Source organism: Rutidosis leptorrhynchoides, chromosome 9 (assembly GCF_046630445.1).
Source record: "Rutidosis leptorrhynchoides isolate AG116_Rl617_1_P2 chromosome 9, CSIRO_AGI_Rlap_v1, whole genome shotgun sequence".
Lineage (NCBI taxonomy): Eukaryota > Viridiplantae > Streptophyta > Magnoliopsida > Asterales > Asteraceae > Rutidosis > Rutidosis leptorrhynchoides.
In genome coordinates, this window is record NC_092341.1 from 161,831,974 (window position 1) to 161,859,235 (window position 27,262).

The 27,262-nt window shown below is 32.2% G+C and overlaps 1 non-coding gene across 1 annotated transcript; it reads right to left on the reverse strand.

Moving 5' to 3' along the window:
- Nucleotides 1-9,697: 9,697 nt before the first annotated feature.
- Nucleotides 9,698-9,804, reverse strand: LOC139869565 (small nucleolar RNA R71). Its single transcript, XR_011766171.1, has one exon. It is a non-coding gene; the product is annotated as a small nucleolar RNA R71 (small nucleolar RNA).
- Nucleotides 9,805-27,262: the final 17,458 nt, after the last annotated feature.

A 27,262-nucleotide genomic window follows, 5' to 3' on the forward strand; every position in this document is an offset into this window, starting at 1 on the left:
TCCTTGGTCTTCTTCGTGGTTAGCTCAATCCGTTTTCTAGTTCCAACTTTTCTGTGCTTTTCCAACATATTATTTATTACCATCAAACTTCCGATGATTAAAGTCATTTACAGTTGTTTACAGTTTCTGCTGCTTCATTCAGCTTTTTCAAAGTTCAATATGTTGATTCGTAGGCTGGGTGCTTTTCAAAATTTCATAATAGAATGTCATAATTCTAAGAGATAAAGTTATACATATAACTGTTGTTGTAGATATGCTGTGAGTTTTCAAAGTACTGATTGCTGATTTTCGGTAATTGGTATGGCAGTTCTTGTTACAAGATGCAGATGAGTATATGTTAGGGTTTTAATGAACAATTATAATGGTTTTTCGAAGAAGTTTAAATCAAAGAGTAATGAGGTTGATGGTAAGTTTACTGCTAATGTGGTGGAATATAAACAGTTCTCCGGTAACGATGATGAAAGGAAAACATACATATCAGGCTATAATAAGGTTGTTTCGAACGAAAAGTCGAAGTTGATTTGCTGGAGCTGTGACAAAATTGTCTAATTTGAAAAGGAATTGCAAAGTTATTTTCGGTAATAACAACGCCCAAGGAGCTAGCACAGATACGTGTTAAACGTGTACTCAGGTTCCGAGTGTTTTCCGGTGCATAACTATGTGCATAAATCTTTTTTTTCCGTAGATGAAGTGCGGTTGGTTCATCCTCTCGATTAAGGTGTTTTCAAGAATCATGAAAGGTTTGAACGTAGATTATAATAGTCAAGATATAAACGAGGTTTAAGATGAAATCAAGTGGCAAACTTGAAGAAATGTTTAGTTTCATATGTTATAATCAATATTTTAATTCATTTTAATTGTCCAATGTTGGCAGTCCACAGTTGATAGTCCACAGTTAACAGTCCAAAAATTGATATATAGTTTAGTATATAATATTTGAATTAATTAATACATATCGTGACCCGTGTACAAGTCTCAGACTTGATCACAACTTAAAGTATATTTATTATTATAGAATCAACCTCAACCCTGTATAGCTAACTCAATCATTACTGCATATAGAGTGTCTATGGTTATTCCAAATAATATATATAGATGCATCGATATGATATGTCAAAACCTTGTATACGTTTCCCGATATTTAAAATGCGTAAATAACAGTATTTAAATGACGATAAATAAAGTGCGTAAAATAAATAACAGAAATTAAATGACGATAAATAAAATTGCGAGAATTAAAATTGCGATAATTAAATTGCGATAAATGTAATTAGTTAGCTAGGAACAGTTAGCTAGTAACAGTTAGCTAAGAACAGTTAGCGTGGATTCTTAACAAATTTCCTCATACTTAATTTATCTGTTTCAAAAAAATTTATTTTGTCATATGTTTTCTTCATTATGCCACTTGTTAGATTCTGATAGGTCAAAATCCAAATATAAAATTGAATGAAAATGGTTATTCTGCGATGAACGGATACGTATATCGGTGGTTGTAAGTAGGATAGTAAATGACGGTTGAATCAGCTTCGAAGAATGCACAATGTAACTTATTAAGGTGAAATCTAAATATTCCTCGGGTATTACCTACCCGTTAAAATATTTTTACCATTAACAGTTTGCACGAAAAGAATTTTTAATTACAACCTTTATGAAAATATACTTACATACATATTTTCTTCAGATATAATCATGGATTTAATGAGTTAATATGATATTAAACTCATTTGATTTACCGTTAGAACAAGAATATATAATCTCTAAAATATTAGAGATTACATAATTGCCATGTCGAACGAAGATAAATAATGTAGAACGATGATTATGCTCGAGGTACAGAATGAGATGTTGAGGCATGGGATGCGGATATTGCTGTTGATGGTGGTGATGGTACTGTTGGTGTTGCTGATGGTGGTACTGTTTATGCTGCTGGTGCTGCTGCTAGTATTTGTAACCTTTGCACCATATTCTCCAAAGCCACCACCCGAGCGCGAAGCTCGTTGACTTCTTCTATTACACCGGGGTGATTGTTGGTTCGGACGAGCGGATAAATAAAATCTAGAATTTTATGTAGTATATAATCGTGATGAGATACTCTGGAAATGAGAGAGAAAATAGTATTTCGGAGAGGTTCGCCGGTAAGTGCTTCAGGTTCTTCGCCAAGAGGGCAATGTGGTGGATGGAAGAGATCACCTTCTTCTTGTCTCCAATAATTGAGAAGGCTACGAACCTATCCCCAATTCATCCAGAATAGATGATGGATGATTGGTTGATCCGTTCCGGTCACACTGCTTTCAGAGCTTGATTGGGATTCCATTTCAGAATCCGAGGGACTTGAACTAATGACGAATTCCATTTCGTACGATTGAGTAAGGATTTTTTTTTTAATATGAAATGATTTTCCAGCTATCGGATGGTATTCTAATTACATAGAATATCTATATATATAGAGCAAAAGATTTCGTAGATTACGGATGAATTTACGGGATATGTCAGGCAAAGGTTACAGTAACAAATACGTTAAGAAATGAATTAGCAGATACGCTAAGATATGAATTTTGTCTATACACTATTCATGCAATCAATGCAATAAGATGTGTCTAGACTAAGAATGATAAGCAAGTGATTTCTTAAGAATGATAAGCAGGTAATTTTCGACACAAAATGATAAGCAAAACTTTTGACATGTAGACACAGTCGAAGTCCAGACTCACTAATGCATCTAAACAACTACAAGTTAGACACACTTATGCAAGACCTGGTTCGCTAAGACCACCGCTCTAATACCAACTGAAAGGACATGTTCATATACATTATAAATGATTCACAATAGTTGATTTCATCGCGAGGTACTTGACCTCTATATGATACATTTTACAAACATTGCATTCGTTTTTAAAAGACAAACTTTCATTACATTAAAAGTTGACGGCATGCATACCATTTCATAATATATCAAACTATAATTGACTTAATAATAATCTTGATGAGCTCAACGACTCGAATGCAACGTCTTTTGAAATATGCCATGAATGATTCCAAGTAATATCTTTAAAATGAGCAAATGCACAGCGGAAGATTTCTTTAATACCTGAGAATAAACATGCTTTCAAGTGTCAACCAAAAGGTTGGTGAGTTCATTAGTTTATCATAAATATTCATTTCCATCATTTTAATAGACCACAAGATTTCATTTTTCCAAAAATATACATCTCATATCAGGCATTTCGCAAACTGCATAGAGATAAAAATCATTCATATGGTGAACACCTGGTAACCGACATTAACAAGATGTATATAGAATATCCCCATCATTTCGGGACACCAATCGGACATGATAAACTCGAAGTACTAAAGCATTCCAAATTCCATAATGGGGGTTGTTAGTTCCCGTAGATCTACCTTTAGGATTCGCGTCAATTAGGGGTGCACTAATTCTCAAAATTAGTGATGTTCCCTAATTCTTAGGCTACCAAGCTAAAAGGGGCATATTCGGTTTAATAATCCAGCCATAGAATGTAGTTTCGATTACTCGTGTCTATTTCATAAAACATTTATAAAAGCAGCGCATGTATTCTCAGTCCCAAAAATGTATATTGCAAAAGCATTTAAAAAGGGAGAAAATGAAACTCATAATACCGTATTTTGTAGTAAAAATACATATGATGATATTGAACAATGCAGGGTTGGCCTAGGATTCACGAACCTATATTAATTGCATTTCTATTAAAACATATGATAGAAACATCATAATTTCATTTATCAATGTATATTATTTATATATATATTTTATAGTTATATAAGGTTTATACTAGATTTCAACGAAAAACATATACTTTATGTTATATCTTAAATTATATGTTTTATGTATTTATCTTGTATATGTATTTATAGTGATTAATATAGTCATATCAATATCTATATATATTTCGGATTATATATAAAAAAATGTACCTAATTTGTTGTATGTAAGTTTTTATATAAGTAATGTTAATATGATATATATATATAATTATATGGAATATTAATATAGTTGTAGTATATGTATTAAGTATGTTTTATGTACAAAAATATTTATTTGTTTAAAGATGGTAGTTTTGATATTAATGATTTACTAATAATAATAATAATAACTTTATTAAAAATGATAATATTAATATTAATAATAATAATGATATTGTCTTTAGTGCTTACATAATAATATTACTCATAATAATATAAATAATAATACTTATAAATGTAACTATGATAATAATAATAATAACAATAATTATAATGATAATAATAATAATCATAATGATAATAATAATAATAATAATAATAATAATAATAATAATAATAATAATAATAATAATAATAATAATAATAATAATAATAATAATCCTATTATTCATAACATTCAATAATGATAATACTAACAATAACAATATTTATAATACTTAATAATAATAATGATACTAATAGTAATGAATTTTAAAAATGAAACTACCTTTAAAACTAGCTCGCAAAAATAATTGCCCAGAACGGGACTCGAACTCGCGACCTCTTCTAAACCCGACATACCCAGAAACCATCACGATGTTGATCATTTTTCTGATTTAATCCAAGTTTTAATTTTATATAACCCGAAATTTGTTCTTCATAATTTTTCACAACACAATAACCAAACCAGAATCAAAATCATTTGACCAGTGAATCGAGGATCTGATTTCAGTCCTCTCACACAAAACAAAATGATTTATAATCGTTAATTTTAATTACAAGCCATAAGAAAACCTGAATTAAAATAAACTGTGCAAAAAAACTCGTTTTTATAACTTAAACCTTGATTACGAATTAGAGACCATTTTAGATTACACTTTCAACATGAACTAGACTCAAAATTGTTCTTAGAAACTTTAGGAATCATTAATTTCAACTGAAACTTAAAAACAGATTTGAATTTGATGAAGAACACAGAGTTGACTTTATAAATCATAATCTTTGACTCAAAAATTCGTGCTTGATATAATAAATTGAGTTTTGAAACTTTCCAGATATCTTGAATACGAGATTTCTAAAAACTTAGCATTAATACATTTTGAAAAATAATTCGAAATCATTTTTATTTAAAAGTGAAGGGTAAACAGGGGACACGGGCTATTCTTATAATTTTCTGTTAAATTTGATCGAATTAATTGATTGTATAACTTATATGTGATGGAAGAAGGTGAAAGAATTTCTAAACACATAATTGGATTGTCTTATAAAGCAATGTGGACATCGAATTAATCATACAGCAAGGACTGAAAAAAAAATAAAAAAATAATAAATAAAAGTGGATGTCTACAACTGATTTTGTTGTGTTATGTGATTGGTTTTCTAATTGGTACGACATCAGAGAATGTAAAACAAATTACAGAAAGTTTGAAAATGATTAGGAACTGAATTTGATTCCCTTATGTATAAATATGTATTTATCTATATTTATCTATATTTTTACTATATTTATATATATTTATATATATGTATTGGAATATACGTAATGTATTCGGAGTATGTATATGTATATGTATCTGACTGTGATGTGTATTAATAAATATATACATGTATTAATAATAATATTAATACTAATAACAAGTTTATATATAATAATAATAAAATTAATAATAATGATAATAATACCATTAATTCTAATAATTAATGATAGATATATAATAATAAATAATAATGATACTAATAATAATTATATTAATAATATTAGTGATATTATTGATAAAAGTCATAATAACTATTTATATGTATCAATTTTTATATCTATATATATATTGATAATACTAGTATCGATATTACTATTAATATCAATAACGAAAGTAAACTTAGTAATAATAATAATAGATATAATAATAACATCAAAATAATACAAATAATAATAAAAGTAATTATGAAAATGATAATAATAATATTAGTAATAATAATACTATAACAACTTTTTAACTTATTATTTAATTTAATATATTAATATTACAATTTATTAATTATATCCATTTATAATATATATAATAATATTGAATATTGAATATTTATAAATTATATAAATATTACTATATACATATAATATTAATTTTAGATAGAAATTATATAGATTCATTTTAAATTACACTTAATTATTTTTGTAGCTCATTTTACATATTTAGTTCAAATGTTTAAATTATATTTTATAATTTCAAATTATTATATATATACTTACGTATATATATATATATATATATATATATATATATATATATATATATATATATATATATATACATACATATTTATTTACAAACTATGGTTCGTGAATCGTCGGGAATAGTCAAAGGTAATTGCATAAATGAGAATACTTCAAAATATTTAAGACTCAACATTACAGACTTTGATTATCGTGTTAAAATCATATAAAGATTAAGTTTAAATTTGGTTGGAAATTTCTGGGTCGTCATACAGAGGGTAAAACCTCCACGATCGCGGAGCAGTCAAAATCAGAATTTGCCTATAAAAGGTAAAAGCTTCTGCCGAATCCATTGCACCATCATTAATCTATCTCTCCCTCTGTATATAATATAATATATATATATATATATATTATATATATATATATATATATATATATATATATATATATATATATATATATATATATATATATAATATATAAATTAGTTTAGTTTTATATTAGTTTAGATTAGGTAATGTAATGGTTATTTACGGGTTTTAAAGTCGAAGTTCTGTCCATGTAAAGCTACGCGATTAATAAGCACTGTAAGCTATGTTCTTTCTTTTTAAATTAATGTCTCATATTTAAGTTATTATTATGCTTATTTAAGTCGAAGTAATCGTGATGTTGGACTAAATATTAAGACGGGGTTATTGAACTTTGGACCATAATTAGGGTTTGGACAAAAGACCGACACTTGTCGAAATTAGACTATGGGCTATTAATGGACTATATATTTGATTAATATAGAGATTTACAATTTGACGTATTTATAAATAGCCACGTACGTTCGATTGGGTACGATGGGCGGGATATTTATAAATACTAATAATTATTCATTTGACCGGAGATGGGGATGGATTAATAGGCAATAGACTCATTAAAACAGGGGTGGATTACATACAAGGGTAATCGAAGTAATAGTCAATAGATTTCTATTGGTATATACTAATAGTAAATACTTCTAGAAGCTGTGTATAATACGGGTAAAAATACCGTATGAATGCGAGTAGAATTCTTTGAGGAAATTGAACAGAAATACGAGTATAGATATCCTTTATATGTATTGGTATATCATAAAGTGTATTCAGTACTTGTAAGGATGTATTTACACTCGTAATACATTATATGTAAATACATTTTAACATAAGTTAATTACGTCGTTTAAATAGTAATATATATATATATTGTTTGAAAACTCTTTAAATTAGTAGTATGAAAATATATATAATACTTTGTTAATATACTTAATGAGATATTTAATTATCATATTTTCAAGTTAAATATATATAAATCCATATATATACACAATAATTAAACAATTAAATCAAGTTATGACGTTCGTGAATCATCGAAATAAAAGGGTGACCAAAAGCTTCTGTAAAACTATTTTCGGAGGTTCAAGATTTATTAAAATTCATTGCTTATTAAGTCGGAATTATATAAAGATTAAGTTTAAATTTGGTCGAAAATTTTTGGGTCATCACAGTTTAGGTATATCCCATTTGTAAATAAATTAAATAAAACATTTATCATATTTCATCGTATTTCGTAGTAAAAATAATAGTATATTTCGTACGCCTTCGCTGCATCATCAAGTATTTTTGGCGCCGCTGCCGGGGAACCGAAAGCGAAAACATATAAAAAAGTATATATTTCTATATTTGTAAGTGTTTAAATTAAAAAGTTTTTTTAAGTTACAAAAACTAATAAGTGTTTTTTTAAATATAAGTTTTATTTAAATTAAAAAAAAATAAAAATCAGAAAAAAAAATTAAAACTGAACCTGTCAAATTTGAACCTGCACGAATTCTGAACCTGCATTACTCCGCAGTCGCGAAGCCACTTGGGCAGAAAGCACCGCAGTCGCGGAGCTTCTCTGACAGGCTGAAACCTAGTACAACATTTAATACGGAGTAGTTTATTTATAAGTATTATTCTTATTTAACCTAATTAGGGTTTTAATTTAATAATAATTAGTTTTAGTTTTAATTAATTTTTCTATTTTAAGTTTTAATTAGTTTTATCAATTATATAATTTTAGTACTTTTATAAAATATAATATAAAAATAATATTTTTATAAAATTTGTATTTTTATCATTTTAGTTATAATTTGTATTTTTATCGTTTAATCTTAATTTGTATTTTTATCGTTTGTAATTAGTTTTAAATTTAGTTTTTGCCGTAGTTATTTTATATTTCTAGATTTTTAGACTTTGTCGTAAAATCCCTTAAGTATTTTTTTCTTTAGATTAAGATTTAGGTGCTTTAGAATTTTGCGACGCAATTTATAAATTGTAGTACCTAATTAAGTTATTGCCGTTTTGGATTTAGAATTCCTTTTAAGCTTTAATACCTTTAGACGCAAGTTTTAATTTTTAGTTTTTAAACTTTTAAGTTTCGACGCTCTACTTTCTTATTATTATTTTTCGACTTTTTGTTTTTCGACGTTTGTTTTTCGACTTCTTATTTTTCGACACGCTTTTTCTTTCTCATTTCTACGCTCTAGTTTTTAGGACCTAGAATTTTATTTAATTTTCGATGAAATATTATTTTAAGCGGTTAAATTGGTAGACATTCAAAATTTTCTGGTTCGTAGTAATAGTTGGATTTGTTAGTGGCGAGTTATGGGCTTCCGATATAAAGGGTCCTGGCTACCTGCTGCATCTATTGGCTATTCGAAACGTGGGAAAAATTAGAAAAGTCTATTAATTTGATAACTTATATAATTTTTATCTTTATAACTAATAGGATATTCAGTGAATGCACCCAGCAAAACGTTCACCACCTTTCATACGTTCACCACCTGTAACTCGATCAAGACATCTTGTCAATATTGTCGCCATTGATTTTTCTTTAGAATCATCTAGTCGACCAAGTACTCCAATTTAAATTTCCGATAATCCATTTTTTGAACCCGACTTCACAATAGAGAGCCCGGAGGATATTCAAGGACAATTCAGAGATCCTGAACCACTAATCATTCCTCCTGAACCACCAATCATACAACCAGAGGTTGTCGAGGAAGAAACTATTAAATCAGAATCCTCTAGTGATTCAGATTCAACAAATTCAATCATGGAAAATCAGGAACCTCTGAGTATGGAAGATCGAATGAGAGCCGCACGCACTGGCCAAGGTCATGCCATTACTCAACCAGACATTAATGCGCCAGATTATGAAATCAAAGGACAAATCCTACACATGGTAACTAATCAATGCCAATTTAGTGGTACGCCAAAAGAAGATCCAATCGAACATCTTTGAACCTTTAATAGGATTTGTACTCTATTTAAAATCAGAGAAGTTGAGGATGAACAGATCTATCTCATGTTGTTTCCCTGGAATTTAAAGGGAGAAGCCAAAGATTGGTTAGAATCATTACCCGAAGGAGCGATTGATACATGGGATGTTTTAGTTGAGAAATTTCTTAAAAGATTCTTTCCGGCATCTAAAGCCATGAGACTTCAAGGAGAAATTGTTACGTTTACGCAAAAGTCAAACGAAACATTATATGAGGCATAGACAAGATTCGGAAAATTGTTGAGAGGATGTCCTCAACACGGTTTAGACACTTATCAAATAGTGCAAATATTCTACCAAGGATGCGATGTTACTACACGAAAAGACATCGACACAGCAGCTGGTGGATCCATTATGAAGAAAACCGCAACTGAAGCTCACAAAATTATTGATAACACAGCCTCCCACTCACATGAGTGGCATCAAGAAAAAGATATTTTTTGATCATCTAAAGCGGCTAGAGCCGATTCTAGCCATGACTTTGATTCCATTTTCGTAAAGTTAGATGCTTTCGAGAGATGAATGGAAAAGTTGACTAAAGATATTCACGCAATACGCATTAGTTGTGAGCAGTGTGGAGGACGACATTTGACAAAAGATTGTCTCAGTATTGAACAAACAATGGAACAAAGAGAGAATATTTCATATATAAACCAAAGGCTGGGAAATAATTATCAAAATAATTATCAACCGCCAAGGTCAAACTATAATCGAAACATTCCTTACAATCAAAATGCCCAACACAACAACCAACAAGGTCCTAGCAATCAACAAGTATCTAACAATACTTACAATCAGCAAAGACCTGGTTATTTTAATAAACCACCACAAACCGATGATAAAAAGCCAAATTTAGAAGATATGATGTCGAAGCTAGTTGAATCTCAAACTCAATTTTTCACACCTCAGAAACAAACTAATGAACAAAATGCTCAAGCATTTAGAAATCAACAAGCTTCAATCCAAAATCTGGAACAAGAAGTAAGCAACCTAGCAAGGTTAATTGGAGAAAGAAAACCGGGGATTCTACCTAGCGATACAAATGCTAACCCCCGAAATGAAACAGCTAAAGCCATTACCAAAAGAAGTGGTATTACACTCACACCACCTGAAATACCTGTAATTTCTGATGACTCTATTCCTACTACACAGGCACCACAGCCTGAGTAAGAAAAGGAAACATAACCGGTAGTTGAAAAGGTTAATGAAGATAACACAGTTAAGGCAAAGCCTTATGTTAAACCATACCAACCACCACTTCCTTACTCGAGTAAATTGAGAAAAGAAAGACTTGAAGCCGAGCAATCCAAATTCTTGGATATGTTTAAACAAATAAATGTAAATCTTCCTTTCATTAATGTGATTTCAGGAATGCCAAGATATGCTAAATTCCTGAAAGATCTAATCACAAATAGAAAGAAAATGGAAGTACTCTCGGCTGTTACAATGAATGCTAATTGTTCTGCAGTGTTGTTGAATAAGATACCAGAAAAACTCTCTGATCCAGGAAGTTTCACAATTCCATGTTTTCTGGGTAGTCTTAGTTCATTGGCAGACTTAGGTGCAAGTATAAATTTAATGCCATATTCATTATACGCTAAACTAGACCTCAGATAATTGAAACCAACACGAATAAGCATACAACTAGCCAATCGATCAGTAAAATATCCTAGAGGGATAACGGAGAACATGCTAGTTAAAGTTGGTACTTTAGTATATCCAGTAGACTTTGTTATTCTGGACATGGAAGAAGATTCTCTAGTTCCTCTCATATTAGGAAGACCATTCTTAAACACGGCTAAAGAAATAATAGACGTGTTCGGTAAGAAACTGACCCTAAGTATAGAGGACGAGAGTGTTACCTTTTCTGTTGATAGAGCCATGCAACAACCGCAATCTGCAGATGATACATGTTATTATATTCAAACTATAGATTCACATGCAGAATTGTTACAAGAATTTCCAAAATTACAAGGAACAGGAGAATGTTCTTTAGGAGAAGGAACTGAACCAATTGATGAAGCTGAAATGTTATCTACACTAATGGCTAATGAATATGAACTAACAACAGAAGAACTTCAAATGCTAAAAGAGGAAGACAGATATCGATACAAATCATCGATAGAAGAACCACCGATATTAGAGTTAAAGCCACTTCCAAACCATTTGGAATACACTTATTTATATGGTGAATCTGAATTACCTGTAATAATCTCATCTTCCCTTACGGAAAATGAAAAATCTCAACTCATTTCTGTGCTAAAAGCTCATAAACCAGCTATTGCATGGAAGATTCAGGACATTAAAGGTATAAGTCCTTCGTATTGCACACATAAAATCCTTATGGAAGAAGGTCATAAAACATTTGTGCAACGCCAACGAAGACTAAATCCAAATATGCAAGATGTTGTTAAGAAAGAAATTATTAAACTGTTAGATGCAGGTTTAATTTATTTAATTTCTGAGAGTCCATGGGTAAGCCCAGTTCAATGTGTACCTAAGAAGGGTGGCATCACTGTCATCACAAATGAAAAAGATGAGCTTATTCCTACTATGACTGTAACTGGATGGCGTGTTTGTATTGATTATAGAAATTAAATGATGCCACCAGAAAAGATCACTTTCCCTTATCTATCATTGATCAAATGTTGGAAAGGTTAGATGGGAATAGTTACTATTGTTTTCTTGATGGTTTCTCCGGATACTTTCAAATTCCAATCGCACCCGAGGACCAAGAGAATACCACCTTCACGTGCCCTTATGGTACTTTTGCTTACAAATGCATGCCATTTGGACTTTGCAACGCCCCTGCAACCTTTCAAAGGTGCATGATGGTGATTTTTCACGACATGGTAGAAGAATGCATGGAAATTTTCATGGATGACTTTTCAGTCTTCGGTGATACTTTTGAAACATGTCTAATTAATCTTGAACGAATGCTTATTAGATGCGAGCAATCAAATCTAGTTTTTAATTGGGAGAAATGCCATTTCATGGTTAAAGAAGGCATCGTTCTTGGTCATAAAATTTCAAAGGAAGGAATTGAAGTGGATAGAGCTAAAGTAGATATAATTGCTAAACTTCCATATCCTACCAATGTTAGAGGAGTTAGGAGTTTTCTAGGGCATGCCGTTTTTTACCGACGTTTCATAAAAGACTTTTCTAAAATTCCCACTCCTATGAATAAACTCCTTGAAAAGGATGCCCCATTCATCTTTTCGGATGAATGCATCAAATCTTTTAATATTCTTAAAGATAAACTCACTAATGCGCCGATCATGATAACTCCAAATTGTGCGATGCAAGTGATTTTGCAATGGGAGCCATTTTAGGACAAAGGATTGAAAAACTATTTCAACCTATCTATTACGCGAGTAAAATGTTACAAGGAGCACAAACGAATTACACCACTACTGAAAAAGAACTCCTTGCTATTGTCTTTACTTTTGACAAATTTCGTTCATATCTAGTTCTGGCTAAAACGGTGGTCTATACCGATCATTCTGCTCTTAGATACCTATTTTCAAAACAAGATGCCAAACCACGATTAATCCGTTGGATCTTACTCTTACAAAAGTTCAATACTGAAATCCGAGACAAAAAAGGAGCAGAAAATCTCGCAGCTGATCATCTTTCTCGTCTTGAAAATCTTGAATTAGAAGTTCTAAATGAATCGGCCATACAAGACAACTTTCTTGATGAATATCTCTTGAAAATCGATTATAATGAAATTCCATGGTTTGCAGACTATGCAAACTACTTAGTATGTGGATTCCTTGAAAAAGGGTTGTCGTACCAAAAACGAAAAAAATTCTTTAGTGATATAAAACACTATTTTTGGGAAGAACCACATCTGTTTAAAAGTTGTCCCGATGGAATAATACGCCGATGCGTATTCGGGGAAGAAGCTAGTCAAATCTTAAACCATTATCACACCGGACCAACAGGAGGGCATTATGGGCCTCAACTCACAGCAAGGAAAGTCTACGACGCTGGATTCTATTGACCTTCAATTTTTAAAGACGCACACCTTCTTTGTAAATCCTGTGATGCATGTTAAAGGGCCGAAAAAATAAGTCAACGTGATGAAATGCCACAAAATGTCATTCAAGTATGTGAAGTATTTGACGTTTGGGGTATTGACTTTATGGGTCCATTTCCAAAATCTCATAATAATCTCTACATTCTCGTTGCCTTTGATTATGTATCTAAATGGGCGAAAGCACAAGCTCTCCCAACTAACGATGCACGAGTTATAGTCAACTTCTTAAAACGTCTTTTTGCAAGGTTCAGAACACCGAAAGCTTTAATAAGTGATCGGGGTACTCATTTCTGTAATAATAAACTTGAGAAAGTTCTCAAAAGATATGGAGTAACTCATAAAATCTCCACTGCTTATCATCCACAAACAAGTGGACAAGTTAAAAATACCAACCGAGCTTTAAAATGTATTCTAGAAAAAACCGTAGGATCAAATCTAAAGGAATGGTCCATGAAATTGGAGGATGCACTTTGGGCTTTTAGAACAGCCTACAAAACTCCAATTGGTACCACACCTTTTAAACTCGTTTACGAAAAAGCATGTCACCTTCCAATAGAAATTGAGCACAAAGCATTTTAGGTTTTGAAGACATGTAATCTTGATTTACATGAAGCCGGGCGTCTACGATTAAGAAACTAAACGAATTAGAAGAATTAAGACATGATGCATATGATAATTCCTTAATCTATAAGGAAAGAACGAAGAAATGGCATGATAAAAGAATTAGAAGTTCAAAAGAATTTAAGGAAGGAGACAAAGTCCTTCTTTTCAGTTCAAGATTCAAGCTATTTCCTGGAAAGCTGAAATCAAAATGGTCTGGACCATTTATAGTCAAAAGAGTTTTCCCATACGAAACAATAGAGTTAATAAATTCAAATGGAATTAAATTTAAAGTTGATGGTCACAGAGTTAAACATTACATACATGGTCCGATGGAAGTTGACAATGAAGTTAATCATAATTTCACCACCAAAAAAAACCCTCAGAATGAAAACATAAATATGTTTTCAACGACATATGAAAAACCAAAATTGGAAGATGGAGAGATTTCAAATTGGAGTGACGAAGAAGAATTTCTATATAAACCTTCCATTCCAAGAAACGAAGAAAAATATGAACAAGAAGTTCAAGTAGAAGTGAAAGAACTAAGAAAAGAGCACCCGGAAAAGGTTAACAAACCAACTCCACTTACTAAAGTGGGAGACCTAGGTGAATTTATCATTTCTTGCTTGTTTAATGATGGTGCTATGTATAATGGACTCGCAAATTTAGGGGCAAGTGCGAATGTTATGCCTCTTTCCGTATACAAAAGATTAGGTGTGGGTAAATTAAGACCAACCAGCATAGGTGTTCAATCATTTGACCTAACCATTAAACACCCGGTTGGAATAGCCAATAATTTACTTGTTAAAGTGGGAAGTTTGACCGTTGTTGCAGATTTCATAGTTATCAATATGGAGGAAGACCTTGATATTCCTCTAATTTTGGGTCGCCCATTTTTAGCAACCACCGAGGCATTCTTTGATGTAAGAGAAGGTAGAATGACACTTAGGGATGATGACAAATCGGTCACCTTTGTGAACCGAAATTTTAAATCTCCACCAACCAAAAACTGTTGAACCAATAAAAATGCCTAAGTGTGGGGAAGATGAAGAAACACCTAATGATGACCCGATAATAAAGAACCCCGTTGTTGATACGAAATTAGAGGAATCCATTTTTAACAGTTCAACGAAAAAACATTATAAACGGATTCAAGATGCTAGGATTAAGGGTAACTTTAAGTTATGTAACCGATTAATATCCAATTTGTCGCCTAAAGAAAAGGTGATGTTAATTGAATTTGTGAATGTTACAGAGGAAATCAACAAATGGCTTGAAGCAAAAGTCAGAGATATGCAAGTTGTTGATAGTCCAATTGAAATTAACAATGAAGTCAATCACAAGTTCGACACCACAGCTAACTAAGTGTGGGGAGATTCAAATGTTCTAAGAAATAATATAATGCTGTCTAGAGTTAGATTTTCTGTTTTTGTGTAGTTCTAGAAAATGGAATTCGAATGGTCTTTCCCTAGCAGACCCTAAAGAACTAGTCTTCTCCCTCCATTCTGAATTTTTGTGTTTTTAGGTTTTACGAGATGAAGAATTCCTTTGATTTGAACCATGGTCTACTACTACACGCTATGATTACTAAACGTAATAATAACACTTTCCCGAGTGAACTGGTATCATTCATAAGAGGCAAAATGGACGAAGTAAGGAAAGAACTCAGGAAGAATCATAATAAGATACATTTTGGTAAAGGAAAATCAAAATCCGCAACAAAAAGAAGAGCACGACACCTTGAAAGATGTCATAAATGCGGAAAATGGTCACACGAAGGGAAATTTCGAACAATCAAACACATTCCAATTCTGAATTCGTTACTCTATGCAGAGAAGGACCGTTCATATGTTTAGAAGAAAAGTTATTGAAAACTCGTGGTTACGCCTATGTAGCTATGGAAAACCAAATCGAACGACTCTCCTATGAGTCGACTAAAGCAGGTCTCTGAGAATTCTATCTCACAGGTAAGTATGTACAGTTTTTATTTTTATTTTATTTATTGCTTTTAACCTTTTGATAATAAACGCTGAATCGTTTGCTATAAAGTATTAAATTGATATTCAATAAAATTAGGTATAATAAACTAAAATTATTGATATCAGACAAAAATTTAATTCATCACTGTGAAATTTACGGTTTATTCATAAGGTATAAATATCTTTAATCAATCAATCCAAAATATTTCAGAAATTCGTCAGGAGTAAAACTAGGTAATATAGCCGAAATTACTTTACCCAAAAGAGGGACGTATATTTTTATTAATATTTTATTGATTAAAGTGGGATAAAAGACCAAAAATATTTTTACCTTGTTTTTAAAATTAATATAATTATATTATTTTAAATATAAGTTTTGTAAAAGTAATGTATATAAATACTAATAATATTTATATGAAATCTTATGAATTTTAAATTTAAGTTTGGTGTGAAATATAAAACAAAATTTACTTTATTTCATTAAGTTAAAAAATTGATTTCTAAAATTCGCCGTGAGTTGAAGACTAGGTCGTTGAATCGAAATTGCTTTACCCGAGGACGGGACGAGAAATTTTGTTATCATTATTTTTAATTTTATTGATTTAAAGCATGCCAAAAACATTAAAAAAACCCAAAAATCTTTGCTTTTAAAACAATCGCTTTAAAAAGACAAATTTTAAAATTTTGTCGAGGGACGAACTAGGTAAACGTACCGAAACTACCTCAACCCAAAGACTAAGGAAACAAAATTTTAAAAATTACTCCATTAATTGTTTTATTACTAAAGGTTTTATATATAAAAAAAAAAAGAAAAAAAAAGTAACGCAGTCGCGGAGCTTCCAATTTCCAGAACAGATAACTGGTCGACAGACCAGTCTCCACACACACACATTATTTTTCTGCGAAAAAACACCTAAAACACACACATAAACTCGCGATTTTTACCCATTTTTCATCAAATTTCTTCATAAAAACATGATGAGAAGAATCCTACCAAGAAGTTTTTCAACGAGATCGGTAATTTCAACATCCAAACACTCTTTAATTCGAATTTAAAGTGTTCTTGAATAAATTTTTACCTAACTTAATTTTGATGATTTCTAGCTTAATTAGAGTTAAATTGTTAATATATTATGCATGTATAACCTAGATTGATGCTATTTAACATGATTTGAAGCCTTAATCTTCAAAATTTTTAGAAATCTAGGGTTTGTGTTCTTGAGCAAAATTGGGGTATTTTGATATAAACCGGTTATGGCCGAATTTTGTTGTTAGTTCATGCTAAATTAAGTAGTATAACATGTTTAGGTTGCTAAATGATCCAAACTTTGATCCTAAACATGATTTTTGAGCATCAAAGTGGACTTTTTAAGTCAAAAATACATGAACTAGGTTATTTTGATATGAATGCCATTTGAAACTTGTTTAATTGCTATGATGATTATTTTTGACATGTTTTAGAAGATGAATGTTTAGGAACATTGTATATATTTTCATATATATTTATTTGTAAAAGTGTAGAATTGTGAATATTATGAAAATGTGTATAAGTTTAATATTGTTTAAACATGTCATTATGATTGTTTTGATTTATGATTTTGCTAACACTAATGCATATTTGGATGCACAAAAATTGTGTTTAATGCGTTTTGCAGACTGAAAGGGGTGAATCTTCATCAGCGTCCCAGGCGCACAATGCTCCTCCTGAGAATGCAGACGAACAGGAGATTAACGACCAATACAGACAAAATTTACCGCATCAATTCATTTCATATTCAAATATACACGAGGCAGATTTAAACTCTAATTTAAGATTTGATAGATGTTAGATAGATTATCCAAAATATCAGGGGAACTTACACATTCTTCAGTCAAAGGATGCTGAAGTACCCAGGGTGATAGATTGGGAACCGTTAGAAATAGTGGAATTGGCCGAACGAATCAGGGAATTACTTTACCAAAGGTATGGTAATTCTATTTTTAATGATTGGGAACGTTTATTCACTATACGTAGGCCTGTATATAGGGAATGGTGTGTGGAATTATTAAGTATTGTTGAAATAAATAATCAGGTAGCTAGCTTTACCGATCAAAGTTTTATTAGATTTTTGTTAGGAGGTGTGATGCGCCATATGTCTCTATTAGATATGGCTCGGGCCTTGTGTATATATACGCTTGAGGAATTAGTATCTAATGATCGTCAAAGGTTGATAATTAATGGTAGAAGGGTTGATGAAAATTTTGATATGAATGGAATATGGAGTAGAATGACTAGCCATAACCGATTTCGTGGGGGATCTTACTCTTATACCGATATTAATAGAGCTGACCTAAGAGTGATCCATAGGTTTTTAGCAAACTCGATTACACAACGAGGTAGGAATAAAGAAAAGGTAAATGAAAATGATCTATTTTACCTCATGTGTATTCGAGACCCACAGAGCGTTGTGAACATACCTTATTGTGTGGGTTATTACTTATCGGTAATGGTAAGGGGTATGCGAAATAATAGTATAATAGGAGGTGGAATTTTCATTACTTTAATTGCTGAGTATCTGATTGTGGATAGAAGTCAGGGGGATTATTAGTTGCAGTACCAGAACCCCGTGATAGAATTTATTTACGCGTGTATCATGGTACAAAGGTTTTAAAGAAACGACATAACGTTGCAGTACCATATGATGGCACGCATCCACAGGTAGAACGAGATCAGGAGCAAGGTAATGCTGGTGGAGGAAACCAGATGAAAGATATACAAAGAATAATGGCCCAAAGTGCATACAATCAGGCTATGCAACGTGAGTTTCAGGCTTGGCAATATCATCAAGAATATATCAAAGCCTATTTAGCATCTCAAGGTAAGAACTACATTCCTACTGAACCGGCCTATTTTCCTCCATGGACCGACGATACACGACCACCTTTTCCTACATATGACACATTCAAAGCGTATTAAAACATATACCACGAACCTTGGAACCCCTTCTGGTACAATCAGAATCAACCCTAATTTCCTTAGTCTTTTTATTTTATTTTATTATTTGTAATGTTACTACTTTTAATATTTAATTTGGTATTGTAATAGTTTTTATAGTTTTATAACGTTTTAAATATTAGATTTTATAAATTTTTGAACGTGGGGTGATATACCCAACTTCATATATATATATATATATATATATATATATATATATATATATATATATATATATATATATATATATATATATATATGTTTGTAGTTTATCTTATGTACAAAACAGGGTAAAACAGTGCACTTTCAAAGACTGGCATTAAGTTCAGCAAAAGCTATTAATTTTGACGACAAGACGAAATACAAATGTGATATAACAACTGCATGAATGAACAGATGATGTACACCATTTATCATTCAAACAAAGAACAATATATTTGGAAACTTTGGTAAATCTTAATCATCTTTTTACGCTAATTACCCTCATAAATTTAAATTTTTACCGATTTCTTGCAAATGAGGGCATTGCAAGATCTTAAATGTGGGAAGGGATTAAATTCTTTCGGGTTTTAAACATTTGACTTATACACTTGGTTTAATAGCCACCGTTAAATTTTACTAGTAACACAGTAGTTGTATTAGAATCTAGTGCTCTCTGATAATAAAGAACATCCCTAGTCTTATATACTGACTACCCACTTCTATTAAAATTTTTAAAAATTCTCAACTAAATGAACTCAAAATCATGTTTATACATATTTATGAACGATAAAACTAGGTATTAATACCGAAATTATTGTTACCTCGGAAAGGACATAAATTGAGAAACAACCCAAAACGCTTGAATTCATTTAAAATGGAATATAAGAGAATAAAAAGGAAAAGAAAGAAATATAAAAGCTAAGTATGGAAAAAATTTACCAAGTTATTCAAATTACATATTACATATTTTTGTACAAATAATTGAAGGTACTTTTGTTTTGAACGGTTTTATTAGTTTTACCCGATTTCTTATAATATATTTGAAAGAAATGTGCCACTTGATTTAAAAGGGAGTAAAGTCTTCCAAGAAAAAGACACGTGCTTCTTGATTTAGGTCAGGAAGTTGTCATCCATACCAGTTGTAGAGTCTACGAAAAATCTTGAAAAGTTTTCTCGAAAATCAGCTGGAAATCCACGGACCTCAGCATCAAACAGGGTCACCAAGTGGTCAGACTTATCCTAACCATGAGAGGATCAGTTTCGTACAATGGGGGGCACTATGCAAATTAGCTTATAAGACTAATGAATTAGATCTCCAGAAAGGATAATCTCCTTAAAAGATTAAAATTCAGCATTTAAGCCTAATATTACTCAATCCTTGAGATTGATTTTAAAGATTGAGAATTACAAACTCATGGAATTCGATGATATCTAAACTCGAACTTGAACGAGAAAATATTTTGATCAAATTACATACCGATTTATTTTCTAAAAATCTATTTTCAATGCGTTCATTTCCATTGAACGTAAAATCCTAAGAATTCACCGGAATTCATTAGGTCACCTGAACCAAATCGGGTGTCAACCGTAAGAACGGTGGTTACATAGCATGGTCGAAGACAGAAACTTGTGCCAGACTGAAAAATTATAGGGTGATCTTTGCTATTGCTCCTACAAAGGATAGTAATTGCATCCGACACGTTGTGGACCATAATCGAAAGCATGTCATTAGACATTGCCTTAACAGTTGCTTGTTCAACGTTTTCCTTTACAACCGGAAGGTAGTTTACCGAAAGGTAATATTAGGAACAAGTAAACTGGACGTGTTGCTTTCCTAATACAAGGTTAGCAAGTGGGTGACACAAAACCACAAGTTTTGAGCTAAAATTTTAAAATATGAAACCCAAATAATCCACAAAAACATTTTGCAATATCGGTGAAGGGTTATTCCGGAAAACTTGTCTAGGGTAAAAGCTAGAATGAATTTTCAAAAGATCAAATGTTTTCATAAAGATCCAATTTCCTTAAAGGATCTAAATTTTCATAGTCACGTGGGACTGTAAACCACATCGTTACTATCATTGTTCATATCACCGTATTAAAATCACTGATGTATAAAGTGTGAGAATAAAAAAGTGATTTGAGTGAAGTGTGATTTAATTTCAAGTTCTGTATTGCTTGAGGACAAGCAACGTTCAAGTGTGGGGATATTTGATAGTATTCCAAATGATCATATATTTAGTCGCAATATCCTTCCAATATGTAAAGTTTTTAGTTGTAATTGTTCTATTTTTAAGTTGTAATCCTTTATATTAAATAAGTGCGAAGACAAAAGAAGAAAACGAACATTTGAAGACGCAAATGTCCAAAATGCTCAAACATACAAGCTACAATCTAAATGGTTCAATTTATTAATGATCAACGTCTAAATATTGATAAAAGTACAAGTCGCGGAACGCAAAGTACAAGATATCTAAGCATACGAAAAGACGTTCAAAAATCCGGAATCGAGACATAAACCGAGCATCAACGAGCGAGTCAACGGACCTAAAATTACAAGTCAACTATGTACAAGAATATAATATAATATATATAATTATATAAAATTATATATATTATATTATATATTATAAAAATACAGCAGCCCACGTTTTAAAAATGTTGGTGAGCTGGAAGGCATACCTCCACGATCGCGGAACTGCATAGGGTAAAACCTCCACGATCGTGGAGCAGTCAAAATCAGAATTTGCCTATAAAAGGCACGAGCTTCTGCTGAATCCATTGCACCATCATTAATCTATCTCTACCTCTGTATAATATATATATATATATATATATATATATATATATATATATATATATATATATAATATAAATTAGTTTAGTTTTATATTAGTTTAGATTAGGTAATGTAATGGTTATTTACGGGTTTTAAAGTCGAAGTTCTGTCCATGTAAAGCTACGCGATTAATAACCACTGTAAGCTATGTTCTTCCTTTTTAAATTAATGTCACATATTTAAGTTATTATTATGCTAATTTAAGTCGAAGTAATCGTGATGTTGGACTAAATATTAATACGGGGTTATTGAACTTTGGACCATAATTAGGGTTTGGACAAAAGACCGACACTTGTGGAAATAAGACTATTGGATATTAATGGACTTTATATTTGATTAATATAGAGATTTACAAGTTGACGTATTTATAAATAGCCACATAAGTTCGATCGGGTACGATGGGCGAGATATTTATAAATACTAATAATTGTTCATTTGACCGGAGACGGGGATGGATTAATCGTCAATAGACTCATTAAAACAGGGGTGGATTACATACAAGGGTAATTGGTGTAATTTTTAACAAAGTATTAAAACCTTGGATTACACGCAGTCGATAACCTGGTGTAATTATTAACAAAGTATTAAAACATTGTTACAGTTCGAATCCCTAATTAGTTGGAATATTTGACTTCTGGTATAAGGTTAATTTGACGAGCATTTTATAATTATGACCGATGAACTATTATGGGCAAAAACCATATAGGTTTCAAATAAATCCAGGACAAAGGACAATTAACCAAGGGTAATAAATTAAAATCAAAACGTCAAACATCATGATTACGGAAGTTTAAATAAGCATAATTATTTTATTTCATTTCTTAACGCAATTTTATATATCATCATTTAAATATCGTTATTTATTTTACGCACTTTAATTTTCGTCATTTATATTTACGCGTGACTTAAAATTGACAAACCGGTCGTTAAACGGTAAATCCCCCTTTTATATATTATTATATATAATTATATATATTTTGTACAAATATAGTTATATAAAAATATAGTGTAAAATAAGCCAGCTCCCTGTGGAATGAACCAGACTTACTAAAAACTATACTACTCTACGATTAGGTACACTGCCTATGGTGTTGTAGCAGAGTTTAGGTATAATCCATTTGTAAATAAAAATAATAGTATATTTCGTACGCCTCCACTGCATCATCAAGTATAAAGTTGGTAATTCCGAAATAGTTCCAAGGACAGTTCACACGCGAGAATTGAGATTGCAACTAATGAAAATAACTAAGTTAATCTATGAAAATTGATAGTACGAGATAATTGGTTTCGTGGCTATTTAACGATTAGCCAAATCAAGGATAGATCAAAACTAAAAGACAATATTTTTTTTTGTTCTTAAGTTTAAATAAATCAAATTGCAGACTCAACGAAAAATAAAGATAATTGAATTCAATAGATAAAAGAATGTTCGCCTAGATCTCCTATTTGCAGTTTCAGATGATTTGTTATTAAGCACTAGTTCGATTTATCAATACATGCAACTACCTAGTCGGTTTACCCAGAGTTCTCTTTTAGCAAACACGTCAAGCTAGGATTTATTGGCTTAGGGTTCCCTTTCACCAAAGACTTCTTTTGTTTGTGACTTAGTAATTAACTAATTTTAAGATTAAGATTCTATTGGTTACACGTTCGCTCCACACCATTCACCCCTATTTTGTTCAGTCTATGTTACCCGGTTTACCCCCTTGGTCCAGTAAGCACCCAATTGATTAAGACAAATCAATTGAAAATTAGTTCACTAAATTGAAACAGGATTCCCTTTGTTCAAACAAGATCACTAATCAATCCAAGTAACAAATATCAAATCCCATAAGAATGGTTCTTAATCAAAAATCATAATTATCATGTAGTAATCAAATTAAACGTTTAAATATCATCCAAACACATTCGAATATTCAATCTAGACAAACATTAAACAATTACCCAATTATCATGGCTAAAACCAAAATCACAAATAAACAATTAAGAGTATTCATTATGTTCATAAGAATTAAACCTAATGAAAATTGTGTTCTTGAATGATGAACGGATCGAGACGCGTTTCCGGAATGATTGAGTTGATCGAATGATATTGGGGTTCCCCAATAATCACCAAAATTCACCCAAAAGCTGCTGGAATTCGTCTGGATGGAATAATGAACAATTAGGGTATTTTTTGGGCTTTAAATACCACGCGAAATCACCTGGGCCGAGCCACTGTCGCGCCGCGGCCCCCATTTGTCTCTCCGCAACATAACACGTGAACTGGGACATCCTTAAATCCTCTCCTGATCTTGAAACTAGGCGAATGCAGCGCCGCGGCTTTGATCCTCGTGCCGCGGCCCACAACTGGTTCTGAACCCTTCTTTAAACCCTTTCCTGATGTCGATTCCTGTTGATTCCCGCGCCGCGACCTAAGTCGCCGCGCCGCGGCCTACTGTGTATCCTGATTCTCACGTTTCTTTGCACTTTTTCAACACTTATACTAACTCAAAACCAAATTACCCGATATGTACTTAACATTTCCAACCTCGGAGCACCAATAATAATAATCGATTAACAACATGCCTCAAAAACCCCATAAAACGCCACTCTTCTACAATAAACTCTTCAAACTCGAACGTTCTCAATATAATTAAAATAACCGACAAATCGTATCCGAACGGACTACAATGTGATCGATATCGCTAAGGAGAACGTGTATAAAATATGCGATATCAAACCACCCCACACTAGAGTTTTGCTTGTCCTCAAGCAATTGAACTCGAAAATAATCTTCTACCATATGATAACTTCTTCAAACACGTATGTAGACCCAAACAAACAACCAACAAACCAAAAACTTGCATGGGCACGATTTTGGAGTAAATATAAACCATACCTCCCACTTGCATTCCCCCAAAATTAACTTCCCAAAACTCAAACAATTAATATGAACAAAGTAGCTAAATATAGTCTCGAATTGCGTACCATAATAATGAAGTAGAGAATCTCGACTCATAATATGTAATTTTCGAAGAAACCGGGAATCAAGTGAGAGCCGAGCACCAAAGATATGACAATCGAACATGTGTGCCAAAACAACGCACGGGCTACCCCGCAACTGGTCAAGCCAATGCCTCCCACAGTACCTAACATCGTGAGCTGTCGGTAAGAAAATAATGTGCTTAGGAGGATACACATTATGTTCGGATATCATCGATAATCATGAGGTGATCTTCTAATCCGTTAAGTCAATCATAAAGATTGAGGTTCATCAGTCTTAAAAGCTGATATCTTACCTTTCCGGAGGTTATCCAACTGGGGATCTGATCAATTACAGATTTGTGTATCATGGTGCGCTCCCCATTTGACGAGACAGATCTCCCTCATCGAGATAAGTCTGACTACCAATTTCCCTGTTTGATGTTGAGGCCTGGTAGATTTCTAGTCGATGTTAGAAATGACTTTTCAAGATTTTTCATCACCCTACAACTGGTCTGGACTACAACTTCTGAAATAAATCAGCAAGTGTGTCGATTTGGAGACTTTACTCCTAGGGTTATAAAAAGTGGTCGGACGCAACATTGTCCTTGTTAGGAGAAACAATGAGGATCGCCCTATTAAAATGTTTCGATCTAGCGTATGATCCGGTTTCAACCACACGATCCAGTCACCATTCATACGGTTGACACCCGCCTTGGTGCAGGTGACCTACGTATGAATTTTTATGTTCATGTAGGATTTCACATTCAAAATAATGAATATGTTTTGAAAGTTCAAGACTTTCACCTCTAATAGTAGCTCACCGTGATATGATGGGTAATGAAATGGTACAGCTTAAGAGGTATACGTACCAAGTGAAAAGGTTGGAAGACTTTACTTCCTAGTTGCCTACTTCCCACATGACAAGCTTTTCTGCTTGTTTTAAGAAAGGTAGGAAGTAGATACTACCATTCCGATAAATCCCAAAAACCTTTGGGTGCCATATCTTTTGGCTATGGGTTGTGTTGTCTAAGCAAACACAAGCACGTAGCTATTGTTCCTAAAAAGGAAAACACTGGTGAAGCTCAAGGCTCCTCTTCCCACAATATCACACCATTAGATGATGTAATAATAAAATGGTATAGTTTCAGAAGTCTGCTATACCAAGTAACCAAAAGTTTTTGATCTAGCACGTGATCCGGTCACAATCACGCTATGCAATCACCGCTCTCTCACGGTTTATACCCATTTTAGTACAGGTGACCTACTATTGACTTTCCCGAACTCGTAGAATTTCATGTCCAAGAAAATGAACATGTGAAACAATTTTGGCTTCTTTGAAATCACGAAATATGCCATAAAATACCAAGCCATATCAAAACCAATTTTCATAACAAAGGTTTTGGCCGAATTTTCAATTGTTTTTCTACTTTTTTATTTTATTTTTAAAGTAACTTTTCTATTTTTTTTTATTTTACCCCTCATTTTTCAATTTTTTTGTTTACGACCAAAACTCGAGAAACGTCAAGTCTTTTGATATCAAAACTAATATGACGATGACTCAATTAACAACCAACCCAAGAGATTTTATATCCCCCACCCCACACTTGAGATCAAGCGATTTCCCCATCACTTGAGATCAAAAATAGATTAAAATCAAAAGGGTAATGTGACAAAGAAAATGTAAAAACTTATCGAGTTTAACCACTGATCGTGGAATGCCAGTAACAGATGGCGCTGAACTAACTGCCAGCATAAGAACATCGTCCATTCCCGATCATCACATTAATATCATCAACCATGTAGTTTTGCTGAACTTAATGCCAGACTTAAAAATTCGTTTCACCAACCAACCTACTAAAAGAAAAACAAAAGAACTACATAAACAGGACAATGTGGCACCACCCGATGCCTAAATGCCTTGCCCCCCAAAATAAGTTTTCAAAGTACAGAAACAGAATACATAATTATCCAAATACAGACCAAAGGACATGAAATAGTCTTAAACAAATTACAACATGATCACTGGGCTCGCGGGCCCTCCTCAATAAAAATCACCAAAAGGCCAATGGCTTTGCGGATATCTCTCGTGGAATTGCCTCCTCATCTCGTCCATGGATTCACGCGGGTTGTATATTGGTGCGGACACTCGGGGCCTGATCGGATTACGGTAGTAGACTGGCTCTACCTGTGGCATACTCATATAATCATTCGGATAATTATAATAAATACGTGCATTATGTCGTTGCCAATCATTACCATACTGCATCCACTGCTGATCATGCAGGGATTCCGCCATTATCTCCTCTTGGTGTAGCGTGCTCGCTTCAACCCGTTGTTG